The following is a 15,373-nucleotide window of genomic DNA, read 5'->3' as shown; positions in this document are numbered from 1 at the left end:
GAATTAGACAAACCAATGGAAGAAAATTTAATCTTGAACAGTAAAACATAAAGTGATATGAACACAGGCTCAAGAAATCCTTACAGCAGGTTGAGGGAAACTGTAAAGTGCAATTTCAGTGAAGGAGTAGTCAAATCTACTGCAAACAACCTAGCTTTGTAAATTTGCAGGAATCCAACGGGATTATATCTAGAAGCACAGGATACTCTGAATCTGAAATCAAAGTACAGAACTGGTCTTAAAATTACATTACCTTTGCTCCACAACTGAACTAAACACCAGGGGATTTGAAAAATCTCATCAGGACAACAATTCACACAGAGCAAAAATGCGACAATTTGAAGGGGAATCAGGAGGAAGTTCTGGGTATTATAAAACCCTTTTACTTTATACTTCATGGAAATTTTGCATAGGACACAGTTTCAGTAGAAATTAATTCACAGCATAGTAGCCAGGGCATTATTTTAAAAAGCAAGAAAATGTCATCCTCCCTTTTTAACTCTGCTGCTGATTTACTGATGCAAAACTCCCTTGCATCCTTCATGCTTTAATTATCTCATCTACAAAACAGAGATAAAACATTTTACAAAAAGTAGAGACTCTACTGAGACTTGTGAATTAAATACTTCTTTTCTGATCATCAGCCTATAAAATGAACCTGACAGAGCAGCCCTATTTTGAGACAATGATGGACTAATTTGAGTAAGCTGACTGAAGTGAAAACAGAATTATTAGAACAGCTGTAAAAGGTGGCTTTTACAGAAGTTCTCCGTGTTTTCCTAATGATCCTCTTTGCAAGAATAAGATTATTCTCTGAGCTTTTAATGACGTTTAGCTCAACATATGTTCTCTTTTTTTTTTTTTTTCTGAAAAATAGGAAGACAATAGAGGAAGGAGATTGGTCTCTGTTGACAGTCTGGTTTTATTACCATCAGATGTCTTAATGCCCATGTTTTCTTAGGATGGTGGCAACTTACTTGAAGTACTGTTCCAGTGTTAGGTACTTTAATGCTACATAAGAAATGTCTTATTTATTCAAGTAAGGCCTTGAGAATATGTGCCAAGATTTAACTTCCTAATACTAATAATAGGGTTTTGTCCCTCACCAAGCAACTAGACAATTCAAGGAAAAGTTTATTAGCTACTAAATGCAATATTTCAGGTCCATTTGTATGCAACAAGATGGTTTTGATAAGTTTTTTTTCTATTTTTGAAAAAAATAGTCTGCTTTTCTGTCAACCGAGATCTTATTAAGACTTGATAGTTCTAATTTTGGTTGAATAATGTGATAGACACTGCTGGTGGAGAACAGGGTCACCTTCCTGATACTGGGCTGACATTTGTGCTGATTTTAGCTGGAAGAAAAAAAAAAAAAAAAAGTTAAATTTCTTCTTAACAGCTAATATGAGGCTATGTTTGGGATTTGTGCTGGAAACGGGTCTGATGACTCAGGAATGTTTTAGCTATTGCAGTTTTTCAACAGAGCCAAGGTTTTTCTTCTCCTCTCCCCAGCACAGCAGCAAGTAGGCTGGGGGTGCACAAGGAGCTGAGAGGGGACACAGCCTGGACAGCTGACCCCAGTTGATCCAAGGGACATCACATGCCATATGCCATCTTGTTCAGTAAATAAAGCTATAGGAAGAGGAAGATAAATGGAGCAATAATATTATCTTCCCAAGTCACTGTTGCAAGTGATGGAGCCCTGCTTTCCTGGGAAAGCCTGAACACCTGCCTGCCTGTGGGAAGAGGTGAATGAGTTCCTTGTCTTGCTTTGTTTGCATGCCTACCTGTTAAACTGTCTTTACCTCAACCCAAACGTTTTCTCACTTTTACCCTTTTAACTCTCTCCCCCATCCCTCTGGGACCAGACATGGGGAGTGAAGGAGCAGCTGTGTGGGGCTCAGTTGTTTAATGTGGGATTAAACCCCAGCAACATTACACCAAGTCCCTCTAGATTTTCGTCATTGTCTATTCCACATATACATAAATTAGAGTTAATACTGCCTTTATATATTCCTGCATAGTATGACTTAGCTTTCTAATGGATAACTCATTCTTTTCCCGTACTCTAACAAACTTAATCAGCTAGGTCATGCAACCTTACTTTGTTGGGACCTGTTAGGGGCTGTTTTCAGTTGAGTGTATTTGATTTTGAATCACGTATTTACCCATAGATCCCACGAGATGTGTGTACTTTTAGCCTGCAGGATACTGGGAGAATCATGTTACAATGAAACAAACATGTTATAAAATCCAGATTACAGTCACATACCACCTCGAGGCTCATTGCTCAAACCTTCATTAAAATATAAAACCAGGAAGAGATATGTATTTTGAAAAAAATGCAACATACCCAAGATTGTTTTGTGTATCCTTAGATATAAGCATAGAACAAAATATATCAAAGTCCCGATATATACACCTATCAAGATGATTACTTTTTAGACATAGAAATATACCAGTATGAAACAGTCAACTTGCCATAGTTCAAATGTGATTAAAATAAGTGTGTTTATATTTCTTAAGCTGTCTCTCGTTCGCTTTGCCTCAAAAGTAGAAAATATGAAGTGTTAATATGCTATGTCAGGACAGTACCTGTGTGGTAGAGAATTTGTATTTATGTTTATATGGTAGAGAATGTGGCATGCTTTCACTAGCAAATGAAAATACAGAGTCAACTTGAACAGTAAATTCAAATTAATGACAGATCTCAGGAACTGCATATGTGGAATAAAGACTCCAGATTGCCCTCAAAAAGAACAAATTTACCTTACAAAGAATGATACGTTGAATGCCAAAGAGGGAATTAAAGTTTCACTGTGCTTGTTACTGCATGAGATGCTCTGGTGAGAGTCCAGCTGCACATGACAAGGGCTCACTTGAAACTGGCACTGATGTCATGAAGAGCACTAAGGAAGAGGAAAAAGTAAAAGGGAGGGAGCTAATTTTAAAGCAAATGAACAACCATCATCCCCTGATATCCATACTGGCAGAGCATAGGCTCAGTTGCCTGAATCTAATCTAGACCTTCAAATCAAAACTTAATTACCTTAAGATTTCATTGATATTGAAAATGTAGCCGTAATTTTAAGAAAAATACTGCTTGCTATCCACTTCAGTTTTCAATGTGGAGCTTTTTTCAATAATGCTGAAAACACAGCACATCAGCTTGGTGTGACTTTATTAAGCTAACTCAAATATGAAGACAAGGAATGGAAAACAGTGAATTTCTAATCTGTTTTTCCAATTTTTTTTAGGTTATAAACATATGCATCAGTACACATATCCTCTCCCAGATCAAGTGACAGGAAGCAAAATCACATTTCATGAAAGAGGTTATGAAAACCTAAAGCAAACTTAAGAAGTCTCCTTTTAGATTCTTTACTTTTATTTTTATTTTTTGAGATCCTTAATTTAAACTTTTTTTCTTTTTAAATACTAGCTGGCCACAGTTATCTTATTTTTGCTCCACAAAATTTTAGGCAATTTACATATAATTTTCAATTATACTCACTAATGTTTTTGAGGATGATCTTTTAGAACTCATCTTGAGAAGCATGACCAAGCTCCGTATTATTCTAAAAGCATAAGTTAAATGTTAATTAGAAAAAAATAATTAATTATAGATTTAAACTGTATTTGCATAGAATACTTAATATCACATTATTTTTCTCTTCTCATAGTTCTACAGATTATTGTTACAAATGTGCTGTTTGTAACAACATAAAAACCTGAAGTGGAAGTAGCTGACCCTGGAATGACCACAGCTTACTAATGTAGAGCAGTAAAGGTGTGTGCTGATTTTGGCTGGGGTAGTTAGTTTTCTTCACAGCAGCTGGTAGGGGCTGTGTTTTGGATTTGTGTAGGAAACAGGGTTGAAAACATGGAGCTGTTTTTATTATTGCTGAGCAGGGCTTGCTCAGAGCCAAGCACTTTTCTGCTTCTCACACTGCCACAATGGTGAAGAAGCTGGAGGTGCTTGGGAGCCTGGAAGGAAACACAGGCAGGACAGGTGATCCCAGCTGACCAAAGGAATATTCCAGATCATCTGACATCATGGTCAGCATATAAATGTGAGAACAAAAAAAAAAAAAAAAAAAAACAAAAAAAAAAACCTTAATAAAAATTTAGAGACAAACGTGCAATAGCCAACACAAATCTACAGCAGTCCCCTCAGGGGCAGCTGCCATACAGTTCAAAAGGGACAGTGAGGAGGCTGGTTGAAGATACCTCTTCTTATCAAGCTGGGAGAACGTTCACATCTACAAATCAGGTTGTTTTGGTCTTAATTCAGAAGGTGCATGCACTACCTGGAAGGGGCACCTGTACTGCAGTAAAAACCAGCAGTGAAGCCCATGCTGCCACATCTGATTTAATTTCACTAGCTCACATGCCAATAGCTTCAGCAGAGAGGCACAGTTACCACTGGTGTAAGGACTGCAGCAACTGCAGTGATGACCTGAAGGCAAAGTGAGCACATGCTGCTGGCCAGGCAGCACTTTTGGCCATGACATCAAGGTTTGTGTCAGCCACACCATGCCACTGCCAGCAGTGAGGTTCCTGAGGGCATCTCCCAGCCAGCTGCAGGTGGTTATATATTAGCATGAGCAGTTTGAAGGAGAGGTGGGAGATAACCTAGTTTGGTTTGCTTGAAGGAAGCGGTTGTCAGAAAAGGGAAGGAAAACCAGCGTCAGATAATAAAAATTGTACATTTTCCTACAAGCAAATAACCCTTGTTCCTTCTCTCCTAAACAAACCAAAAACACTGGCAGAGGCCAGCACAGCCACTGAGTCCCACTGCCAGTCCCCTAAGGTCAGCATGTTGTATAAGCCCACCAAAGCAAACACAATACTTCAATTAGAAAGCGTGAAAATAGTGCTTTGTATTTATTGAGAGTTCACTGACAAAAGAAAAAAGCAAACCCAAACCCAAACAAACCATGACTGAACTTGTCTCACAAGATTTATTCCAAATGATGGTTCATGTGCACAAAAGTCATGTAGCAGGCAGGGCTCAGTGTACCCACCTATTTTCTTCCCTGTTCTAAAAGTAGAGGTGAGATGCCATTGAAAAGGATATAGTGAATCCCAGAATAAAGAGTTTCAGATTTTTTCCTCTTTTCAGTTCAAAATCCTGCACAACTTTATCATGCTTGCCTTGCCATCACTTGAAAACCAGTCCAGTTGTCTGAATAACAACTATTATTTCTCCTAAGCCTCGCATCTCTACTCTTATGGGAATGAAAAGAGACACCTAAAGAAAGTCACTGTAGATTTTCACAGGCAACCCTTAATAAAAAACATTAAGAACAACATGGCTGCTGTTTTTTGTTTGTTTTTTTGTTCATGACACAGAGTAAAAGAATGAGATGTTTTTAATACACAGCTCTAAGGCTAAGACAGGAGAAATAACTGAGCATCCAGGTAATCAGGAGTCATCAACCATGTATGTCAATGGGTTTATCCAACAAAAGATACTAAGCTCAGGAGAGTGATCAACAGCCTTGAGGGCAGTGCTGCTCTTTTGTCACACCTCAAGGCTGGACATAAGGCTGACATTGGCTTTAAAAACTCAGTAGCAGTACACCAATAGGAAAGTAAAAACTCTGCAGCCAAGAGAGAAAAACTCTCAGCCTGGGCACCTGCTGGCTAAGGAAGTGCTCTGCAGAAAGGTAAAGTTCACAACTTGAAGCTGAGTTATCAACATGCCCTTGTGCTGAAGAGCCAAATATGGACAAGGCAGCATTAGCAACCAAACAGCAAGAGAAGGGGTTATTCCCTTCTAAACACCACTGAGATTGCACCAGGAGTCCTACGTCCAGCTTTGGCATCCCAAGGACAAGAAAGCCATTAACATATTGAAGCCAGCCTGATAGACAGTCACTAAGATGAGTGGGCAGCTGGAACATGTGGCATCTAAGAAAAGCCAGAGACAAGTCATCAAGCATTAAGAGAGTAACCATGAAGCCAGTTACACACTGGCACAGTTGCCCAGAGATGCTGTGAAATATCCATCCCTAAAGATACTGAAACCCCAGCTAGACAAAGGTATTAAAAGCAACCTCACCTTAGATTTTTCTTCTTTGTATGATGATTGGACCCTCAAACAGGAGCTTCATAGGTAATTTCCAATCAATATCAGTATGTGATAATAACAGCAAATTATTAATACCCTTTTTTCAAATTATCTAGAATACACCCTTCTTTTCAAAAAAATGTTTTTTCTATATCCATTTACATTCTTTGCTTAAAATAACCCCAAAACCCAACCAACCAGAATCACCAATAAAACATTAAAAAAACCCAGAACCTCATAAAATCTCTCCCACATTCTCATTATTAGTTTTGCTTCTTACATGAAGTATCAAAGCACCTTCTTGTATCAGAGAAGTTCTTTGCAATCTTCTCAGTTGCACACTCTAACATGCCAACTAACAGCACACCTCTGACATCTAAGGAATGCAATAGCATCTAGCCAGCTCAATAGGATTACATTACTTAAGAGCAAAGACTAAACTGTAAAGGAGACTTAGCTTGTTAGAAGCTGTTCTTCTATCACTTGGAAGCTATTTTAAGAAGGACAGGTAATTGTTTCTTAAGTAACTTCATTGATGATTATGAGAATCATCATTGATGTATAGTGTTTCCCTTGCTAGCTGAGAAAATAGTTCTTCAACAAATTTAAAGTGGGGTTTCTGTTTCAAAACTTCATCTTTCTTTCATCATTTTTTACTGTGAATTTTGTAACATGGAACAAGATGTTTAATTAACCCAGTACACAATCAATACAAATATTTCCATGTACAATAATGTCTGCAATGTCATTGTAGAGGAAGTTGAATTATATTCTATATTACTAACTATTCTCAGTTATATCACTACTTTCATAGTGCCCAGGACAAATGTCTCTTTTTCTATCAGTAATTTTGTGTTTTAAAAGTTTCTTCTGGTCTACTTTGGATTTCTCCCTTTATCATGCATTTTAAGTTTTTCTGGGTTATCACTTAAATCAACATATTGAGATCAGGATTTATTTCCTGCAAAATCATTATAAGAATTAGATATGAGAAAAAAATATAGGATGGACAGTTCCAACTGCTAGTAGAATTGTATTTTCTGTAATATCTTTTAGGTGCTTTTTTTATTTCCATTTCATCTAATAATTTAAGAACAGAGATACAAATCTTGTGAAAGTTAGGAATGCATTAGGTGGTCAGAGAAAAACCAGAACATGCAATGTAACCAGTAGACAGGAGAGCAATTAAAAACATCAAAAGCAGTTTTCCTGGGCTCAGACTTGTACCTAAAACTATGCATTGCATAATGTTTGCAATTTTGTTTTTCTTTTATATACTGTCTATATAGCGCAGTTCACACAAGTCATTACAACAAGGTTTATACGTACATAAGGTATATACGGCAAAATGTTTCAGGGTTTTTCAGCTAGCTTTAGCTAAATTTAATGTATTCCAGCCCAGCAAAGCAGTTCAACTGACAAGTACAAATTAATTTATTTATATCATGTTTCTTGGGTCAACAGAGAAATTGACACTAATCAGCAACTTGCTGCTCCAGCTATTTCACTAACAATAGTCATAAGCTGGCATTACTTTTAACAGAATAAAATCCTGATGTAAACAAACTGTCCATCAATATTTAATTAAAATATAATGAGGAACAGAAAATGCAGTTTTGGTGCTGGTGAAGGTTGCATAGCACCATTTAAATGTTGCATTGTGTGTCACATCTCCTTATTGACAAGGAAGTGTACATGACACCTGAGAACAGAGTTACTGAGGTGACACCATGCATTTTAATATTCATTCCTCATTTTGTGCATGTTGAGGAAAGAATCATTTTACCCTTTGCATTTCTGCAAATGAACCCATTTCTGCAAAGGGTTAACTAGATTAAATATCAACACAAGGGTCTCACCAAAAGCCTGAAAAAGTCTGTGAAAATCTTTCCTTTAATGTCCATGGCTTTTAATCATGTTATGCATTATTGTTCCAAAACAGAGAATTGTTTTATATTTCTTCTCAAATACTTCTTAAATATTTCTTCTCAAATATTTCTTCACATATACTTTTTGTATATTTTGCAAGCAAATTACAAGTTCATTTGTTTCACTTAAAAACCACACAGAAATTGGGCAAGAAAGTAGAGAAAATCGATTGCAAGGCTCTTTGGTTTTAATTCATGCAGCTTCTTAATGTCAAAAAGCTGCTGAAATCAATGCCATCATAGAGAAATGAACTTATTCAATTTCGTACATTACTTGGCTCAGTTATTCACAGAGTTTAACGGGAAAATTCACAGGTTTGGGACCAAAATTAATCACAGAGCAAAAATGTATCTGTTTTCATACCTTGCAGGCTTTGAACCTCTAAATTAAGATACCTGTGCCAATACCAATTTTCCCAAGGTTCCTCTCACTCATACCCAAACAGAAAAGTCACAAGTTTAAGGTAGGGCTTTGTTTACATTCTTTCTGTAATACCATAAAACCTGAACCTGGCTACAAAACCATGAAGCAATGCTAATATTGTTTTGTAATTCTAAATAGTCATCAGGCATAAGTGTACTGATAAATATGCTGTAAATCAGTTTCCAAAAGAGCGACCAGGACTAAGAAGTCCTTTGTTCATAAATTGTTTCAAACAGTACCTAGCTTAGAACCTAAACCTATGTAACAATGCAACTCCTTTTTTATTTTTAATAGAAGAGCAAAAGTCACTCCTGCATTACAAGAATTCACCTCAGAAGTGAGTATAGTCACATTCAAGTTAACCCTGTATAAGCCAGCTCAGTTCCAGAATGTGTGGGAACTACAAAGTCAAGGGTGGAGAGCTGGATGTCGATCTTGGCAGTGCAGGGCTGCTAGGTGTGGCTCACCAGCAAGCACCAAAATCCAGCTTGGAGCCAGAGACACAACACTCACCTGTGGGACTCGGGGACTGGACTGATGCAACGGGTGTGTCAACAAGCACTAGCCTGCACAGAAGTTACAACACCTCAGTTCAGCTAGGTCCAAATTGTAAATCTAAATTATTTCCTTGACAAACCCTGACAGTAATAACAAGGAACTGTTTCATTTCACCTAGAGCAATCCAGAATCCGTAAATGAAATCGGGCTCTGCTCTAAGGGCACTGGATCCACCAGGTTGATGCCACTGCCTCTGACCAGGAGACTCCAAATGAGGAATGGGACTGCTGTTTCCTAGTCTGCACTAAGCACAGATTTCAGAGTGCCTCCATGTACCTTATAACCTGTACCTTGGGCTCCTTACTTCTGCTGAGCTACAAAATGTGCTCCTGGTTCTTCAAGAGATGCACTTAAAGCGCTGATTTTAGCTTGTTTAACCAAGGGAAATTTCTAAAACCATCAACTGCTGCACTCTAATATAGCTGCAGATCACCTCAGGCAGTCCTTCCATACCCCAGGTGGTTGAGCTAATCACTGAGTGAAAGAAGGACAGAGGAATACAATCTTTCCTTTCAGGTTTTGCTATCTAGAAGGCTCCCATGCTTTCCATTCTTTTTTAATAGAATTTGAAGTAGTTCTGGTTGAAAAAAATCATATTTCTAGAAAATAATTATTAATATAAATAAAAGTACTCTTCCAGAGACATATAAAGTACTCTGCTCCTGGCCTAGAGAATTCAGACAGTAAGAATTTAAAGTAATGAAATTTTAAAATTTTATTACATCATAACATGTTTTCTTCTCGTTGATGTCAGTTGAGCCCAGACATCTTAACAAAAACATTTCTTCTTAGGCTTAAACCACAACAATACTATCTGCTGTTTCTCAACCAAAGAAGTGCTGAAAATCTACTGGTAAAGTAACTTTAAGGAATATAAGTTATGAACTCATATAATTTATGGAGGCCCTTAAGAAATTTTTTCCAAGCCCACAAGCTTGTTTCTTCTGAGAGACTATTTAGGTATGCTTCTGACATCGTAGGCTTACCAAATACCATTTCAAAAGCAGTGAGGATTAGTGCAAGACATCTCCTTCCTTTACAGAGGGCATTTTTTTCCCTATTTTTATTGCCACTTACAGAAAGCCAATACAACCTGTCACAGCAGTACAGTGACAAGAGATCCATAATACTCCTTCCAACGTTATGTGCTTCATTAATCAGCCCCTAAAACAGGATCCATTGAATGCATCTCATAGTTAGATAAATGTACTACCTGTTTTATATGCAACTCTAGAAATACACAATCATCTTTCCTGGATTTTATCTCTTAGCTTTCATTTTGGTCATGTCTACCTGTCAGTACCCTTCCCTTCCTGAAGCTCCATTTTGCAGCACAGTAAGTGGCCTGCTTGCTGCTGGGCACTCAATTCACAGCATCTTGAAAATTCTCCTGTTGGCTGAGCAAGGACTGGAGGAAGAGGAGGTGAAGTAACACATACAGCAGTTCCCAGTGAGGATACGTCCTGTTCCTGACACTTTCCCTCATGGCTACAGCTGAACAGTGGCAGCAATATTCATGGAAGCTTTTCTTTCTTCTATTGCTCAACAGGGAAGTGAATGGGGAAGATACCTGCAACACACTGGATCAGGGTTATTGCTTGTCCATTCTGTGCATTCTCTATTTGACTTTTCTCCTTAGTGGTTTCCACCACAGGAAAGTGCATACAGCTCATGGCCTTCTTCCTGTGTTTTACATTCCATGTTCTCAGCAAATTTTAAGACTGAAATACATGCTGATTTTACTTTGAGGCTTAAAGTTCAAGCCCCATAAGAATAACATGGGTAAAGAGCATTTCAACAGTAAGTATTAACTTGGATATATACATCATATTTCACTTTCCTATCCTTTTCTATTTCTCCTCCAATCCTGAACTGCTTACATCAGCAAAGAGCTCAGATATAATTTCTCTCAAACCTCCAAAGCACTAGACATTCCTTAAACTTTTAGAGATTGAATAACAGCTATGATTTCATCATTTTTCATGTTCTACATTTGAATTTAACCCAAAAGTAAGAGCAAATAATTTTTTTTTTTTTCAGATACCTCTGATAAATATCAGCAGTATGTTCGTGCTACATGGGACACAATAATAGATATTGCCCACATCAGTTGCTTAAAGACTCACATGGGAATATGTTTTGGCTACAGTTCTAGTGAAATCACTAGCCTGCCTAACACCCATCACTGCTTTTTGCAACAAAGAATTCACCTGTATTTTCATGTACACAAAACCTTCATCTCATTACAATGCCAAGGTAACTGTGTGAGTGAACAGACACACACTTCAGACATGCCAGAGTTCTGCAAAATGCAGATTCATACTACACAAAAGATCAGGACTCAGGCTGGCTTCACAGCCTTAAAACTTGATGACAGAAAAATGGTCCATTTGGATACGTTTTGGTGGTAGCCACAAAACCAATTCCAACAAACACTGGTAAAATTTTTCATGTCTGCCCCACAACATGCATACCGAATGCCATGCCCAAGCAAAGCAACACTATGACTGACATTCAGCAGCAAATTTATCATGAAGAGGAATGATTTTAGAACTTTATCTTTCCAGTTTATACTTTATAAAAAACCAATTGAATTCAATAGGATTCAGGAACCTGTAGATTATAAGGGGTTTGGATTACAACTTTACTTCTTCTGGATACCTGGAGGCACTGATGCACAGAGAAATTTATTCTTACTGTGTAATAAGTATAGGAAGAAATAATTTTGCCTTTTGACTTGATCAGTACAATTAAATGAATAAATAATTCAACTGTCTTACATGTAGTGCAAACACCCTATGTCATAATTTCTATTGCTTCTGTGATAAAATCCTTTCTTACCTAGAGATACTATGCCCCCATGGGAAACTGTAAAGTCATACTTAGCATGCCTGAAATTTCCCTTTTGACAGGAACATGTGAACAGACAAAGGATTATTTTCTGTAACAAATACATATGGCAGTTTGCAGCTACCTTCAAGCCATGAAGGATACATCTAATCAGATGTTTTAAGGCTTTTAACACTGAAGAGAGAAGGCAAACAGCAATCAAAGGAGAAACACAAAAATCTCTTTAACTTCCAGACAGACAGTGTCTTGCTTTTTCTGATGCTTGCCCTACATTAATGGTGCAGTAAATACAAACTAACTACGTACTAAAAATACCATGATAGAAAAATACATTGTTAATGCTATTGGAAGTTTGAATTAGAAGCTTTTCTTACTGAACAAGGCTTTGTCAATTATAACACTGCTAATTCTAATCCACTTCATATCTTCATCTGCTTTTTAGCATCAAGCTACTAAATTATTTGTCTTCTCACTCTCACTGTTCTTACTGTGTCATCCTCTACCAATTATCTTTCCTTCTTCTTTTTGGGAACATGCTGTACTATTCCTAATTTTGCCCCTGTTAACCCCACCTCTATCATGTGTCTGTGCCTCTGCTTCCTTTCACCATTAGGCAGAGCTTTTATACTTTCAAAATCTGTTTCTCTGCTTCTTATTAGTTATCAGCTGAGGAATCTAAAATGTAGTACAGTCAAGCCACTCAACCAAAATTGTTTCTAATGTTTTTAAGCCTCCTTATCTGTGTTCAGTAGTCATCTATTTCAAATCTTTTTGTGGCTACTGACTGTGTGTATTTTCCTGCTATTTTCCATAAACTGTGAGAGCAATGTCCCAGCATGGCTCTTCATTTGATTTGCTGCCTGCTGCTTCTATGGTTGCTTTCCCTACTCCCCACTCATCACATCCTAAGGGACCCAAACTAAAAGTTCTGATTTCTGCCTGCCAGCAGTAGTTTCTGTGAGACCAGTAACTCTACAAAAAGTCATCCACAGGCAGACAACATGACTTTCTTTCCCTGCTGCAATCCTTCTTCATCAAGATTTATCCTGTCCTCTGAGTAGCAGAGCTTGCTAGCCTGGTAAAAGCAGAGCACATTCCTGAATAACCCACAAAGAGGAGGAAACCCTTGGGATTTGGTGTCCCATAGAGGACACCTCCCAGGCCCTCACAAGACAGAACAACAGAACCATAGAACCAGCCTGGAGCACACACACTTCTCAATGAAATCACCACCATCAACATCCCTGGGCCTGGCCACAGCTCCCCACACCCCTCAACACAAGGACAGACTTCTCAAAACCTTAGGGCACATTTATGATGGACCATTCATGTCCCCTGTTTTGCTTGCTCACCCACACTGCTAGAACCACAACAAAAGAGGGACAGAGGGACAACCCCTGCACTAGTCACACAAGAACTCAGTAGACAAGATTTATCCTCACTGCAGATGTAAATATTGAGAGCAAAAGAAGTTTGACCTTGAAAACATGTTTCTTTTGGTAGAAAGAAAATTATATTTAACCAATTCTTTTTTTCTGACTTGCTGCCCTGGTGGGGCAGCTCAACTTCCACCTAACAACACTACTGCCAAGCCAGGGGCAGCCTGTTCAGCCTCTACCACCACACTAATCATCTCTGCACAATTTGGACCAGATTTCCTGGCTATATCAGATGCAAAACACCACAATTTTAGGAAAATCATGATGGCAACAGGCATGCCCAGATCCGGTATGACCCTGGTATCTCAGGAAATTAGGGAACCTGTTATTCTTTGGAGACTTTCAGGCTGGTCTAGCAGTAAGAACTAGTGCTTGGCACAGTCCTTTCCATAGCTGAAGTCCTCTCAGATCTCAGTCTTCTTTTCCCTCTGCCTGTTAATGCTCTCTTATTGTCCTATTTTGTTGTATGTCATCTCAGAGACAAGGTTAACCACTTACACCTCATGACACCACTAGATTTGCAGGTTCTTTCAACTGAAATATTTTTAAATCCTTTGTTATAATTAAATTATTTCTCTCCCCTTTCCCCCTTCCAGTTATTTTCTGAAGCAACCTTTATACACATTTTTCTCATATTTCCATGTCTCGGTCTCTCTTTCTTTGTTCATATTCTTTACTTTACTTCTTCCAGGAGACACATACATTAAAAAATGAAAATAGAGCAATAACCATATGCTTCCTTTCTGATCTGTATCCTTATTTACCTTAACAATATCCCATTATAATGAATGGCTCATAGCATTAAGAACCAGTCAGTGCAAAGCCAGCTTAGTTTAGCCCTAAAATGGACTGAGAGATGGCAAAGAACAACTGGAGGACTAACATTTGCAGAGAGAACAGCTGTTTGTGAAAGAACATGTTTCTCCAAGACTTAATTTACTCCATGTAAAGTTTCACTGAGTAGGAAAAAAAATAATGTTCAACACATGTAAAGTACCTGGTTATATAAGAAGGCAAAATACTTTCTTGAGCCCAAAGAATGTTCAGAGTTTCAACCAATAAATACTTAGACACTTGTACCCACTGACATTTCCAAAGTATTTCAGTCTTTCATGTTATTTTCAATGCACCCTACTGTGGCCACGGAAGATGATGAAAAACTAATTTTGATTTAAAAAACCCATAAAATAATTACCATGATGTAAGACAGTGAAAGCAACACCTTGTAACATACAACATATACAAAGAAGGTTTTTTCTGTTGTTTTTCTTGCTGCCTTTGAAAAAATAAAACCACTTTGAGAGCTGTAATGTAAGAAAACAGATTTTTAAAATTTTTTTTTCAAGACTTGGATTAGAAATTAATTCTTATTTTGTTGCTATTTCTTGCAATACCACTTAGGAAATACTCCAAGGGTTGCTTCAGAAAGAGTTGCCACCACCAAACTATCAGGCATTTTTACTTTGAGGTGAAAATGTTATGATTACACACACAAAATACATTGTGCTAATTCTGCTTACCAGAATGCGAATACAATGATCTCATCTCTCTCAAATTAGTCACTTTATATACTTCATCATTTAACTAAATAATCCTATATCACAGAGATGAAATGAGGTGTTTCATTGTCAAAGAGAAAATCCAGTTAACAGTGTATGTTTAAGCAAATTCACAGGTTTCACTGTAAAAGAAAATTGTCACCAGCCTTTGTCTTCTGCACTTGGTTCATCAACCACAATTCAACATGCAGCTCTGAAAAGTATGCAAAAGCAGACTGAGAAAAATCTTCAATCTATTATTCAAGCAATAATCCTAACACAGTTTCACTTCTTGTCTCTTGGCTTTATGATCACCCCAGACTGATGTTTAGGGTCAGCAGATTGCTTTTGACACTGACCAGATAAAAATGGGGAATTTAATTGTTGTTTCACACACCATCACTTCAAATCTACAGTCCAGTTTTTGCCTTGCATGGAAGCTCAGGACACTACAAGAATTTAAGGAGTGTCCCAACAGTTCAGAGCAATGGTTCATCAAGCCCAGTGTTGCCTCTGCAACAGAGCAGTAAGAGATGCTTTTGCTACAATCTATCCCATCC

At 37.7% G+C, this 15,373-nt stretch overlaps 1 long non-coding RNA gene across 2 annotated transcripts in view; it reads right to left on the bottom strand.

Moving 5' to 3' along the window:
• Positions 1-846: 846 nt before the first annotated feature.
• Positions 847-15,373, bottom strand: part of LOC135305329 (uncharacterized) — a 71,734-nt gene continuing 57,207 nt past the window's right edge. For both annotated transcript variants that reach the window (XR_010366554.1, XR_010366548.1), the window contains 3 exons: positions 3,515-3,578; positions 2,770-2,909; positions 847-1,355 (listed from right to left, as the gene is read on the bottom strand). This is a non-coding gene — a long non-coding RNA (uncharacterized LOC135305329). The remainder of the gene's footprint in view (positions 1,356-2,769; positions 2,910-3,514; positions 3,579-15,373) is intronic.

Source organism: Passer domesticus, chromosome 1 (genome assembly GCF_036417665.1).
Source record: "Passer domesticus isolate bPasDom1 chromosome 1, bPasDom1.hap1, whole genome shotgun sequence".
In the NCBI taxonomy this organism is placed as follows: Eukaryota; Metazoa; Chordata; class Aves; order Passeriformes; family Passeridae; genus Passer; species Passer domesticus.
This window is presented reverse-complemented; position numbering and strand designations above follow the sequence as displayed.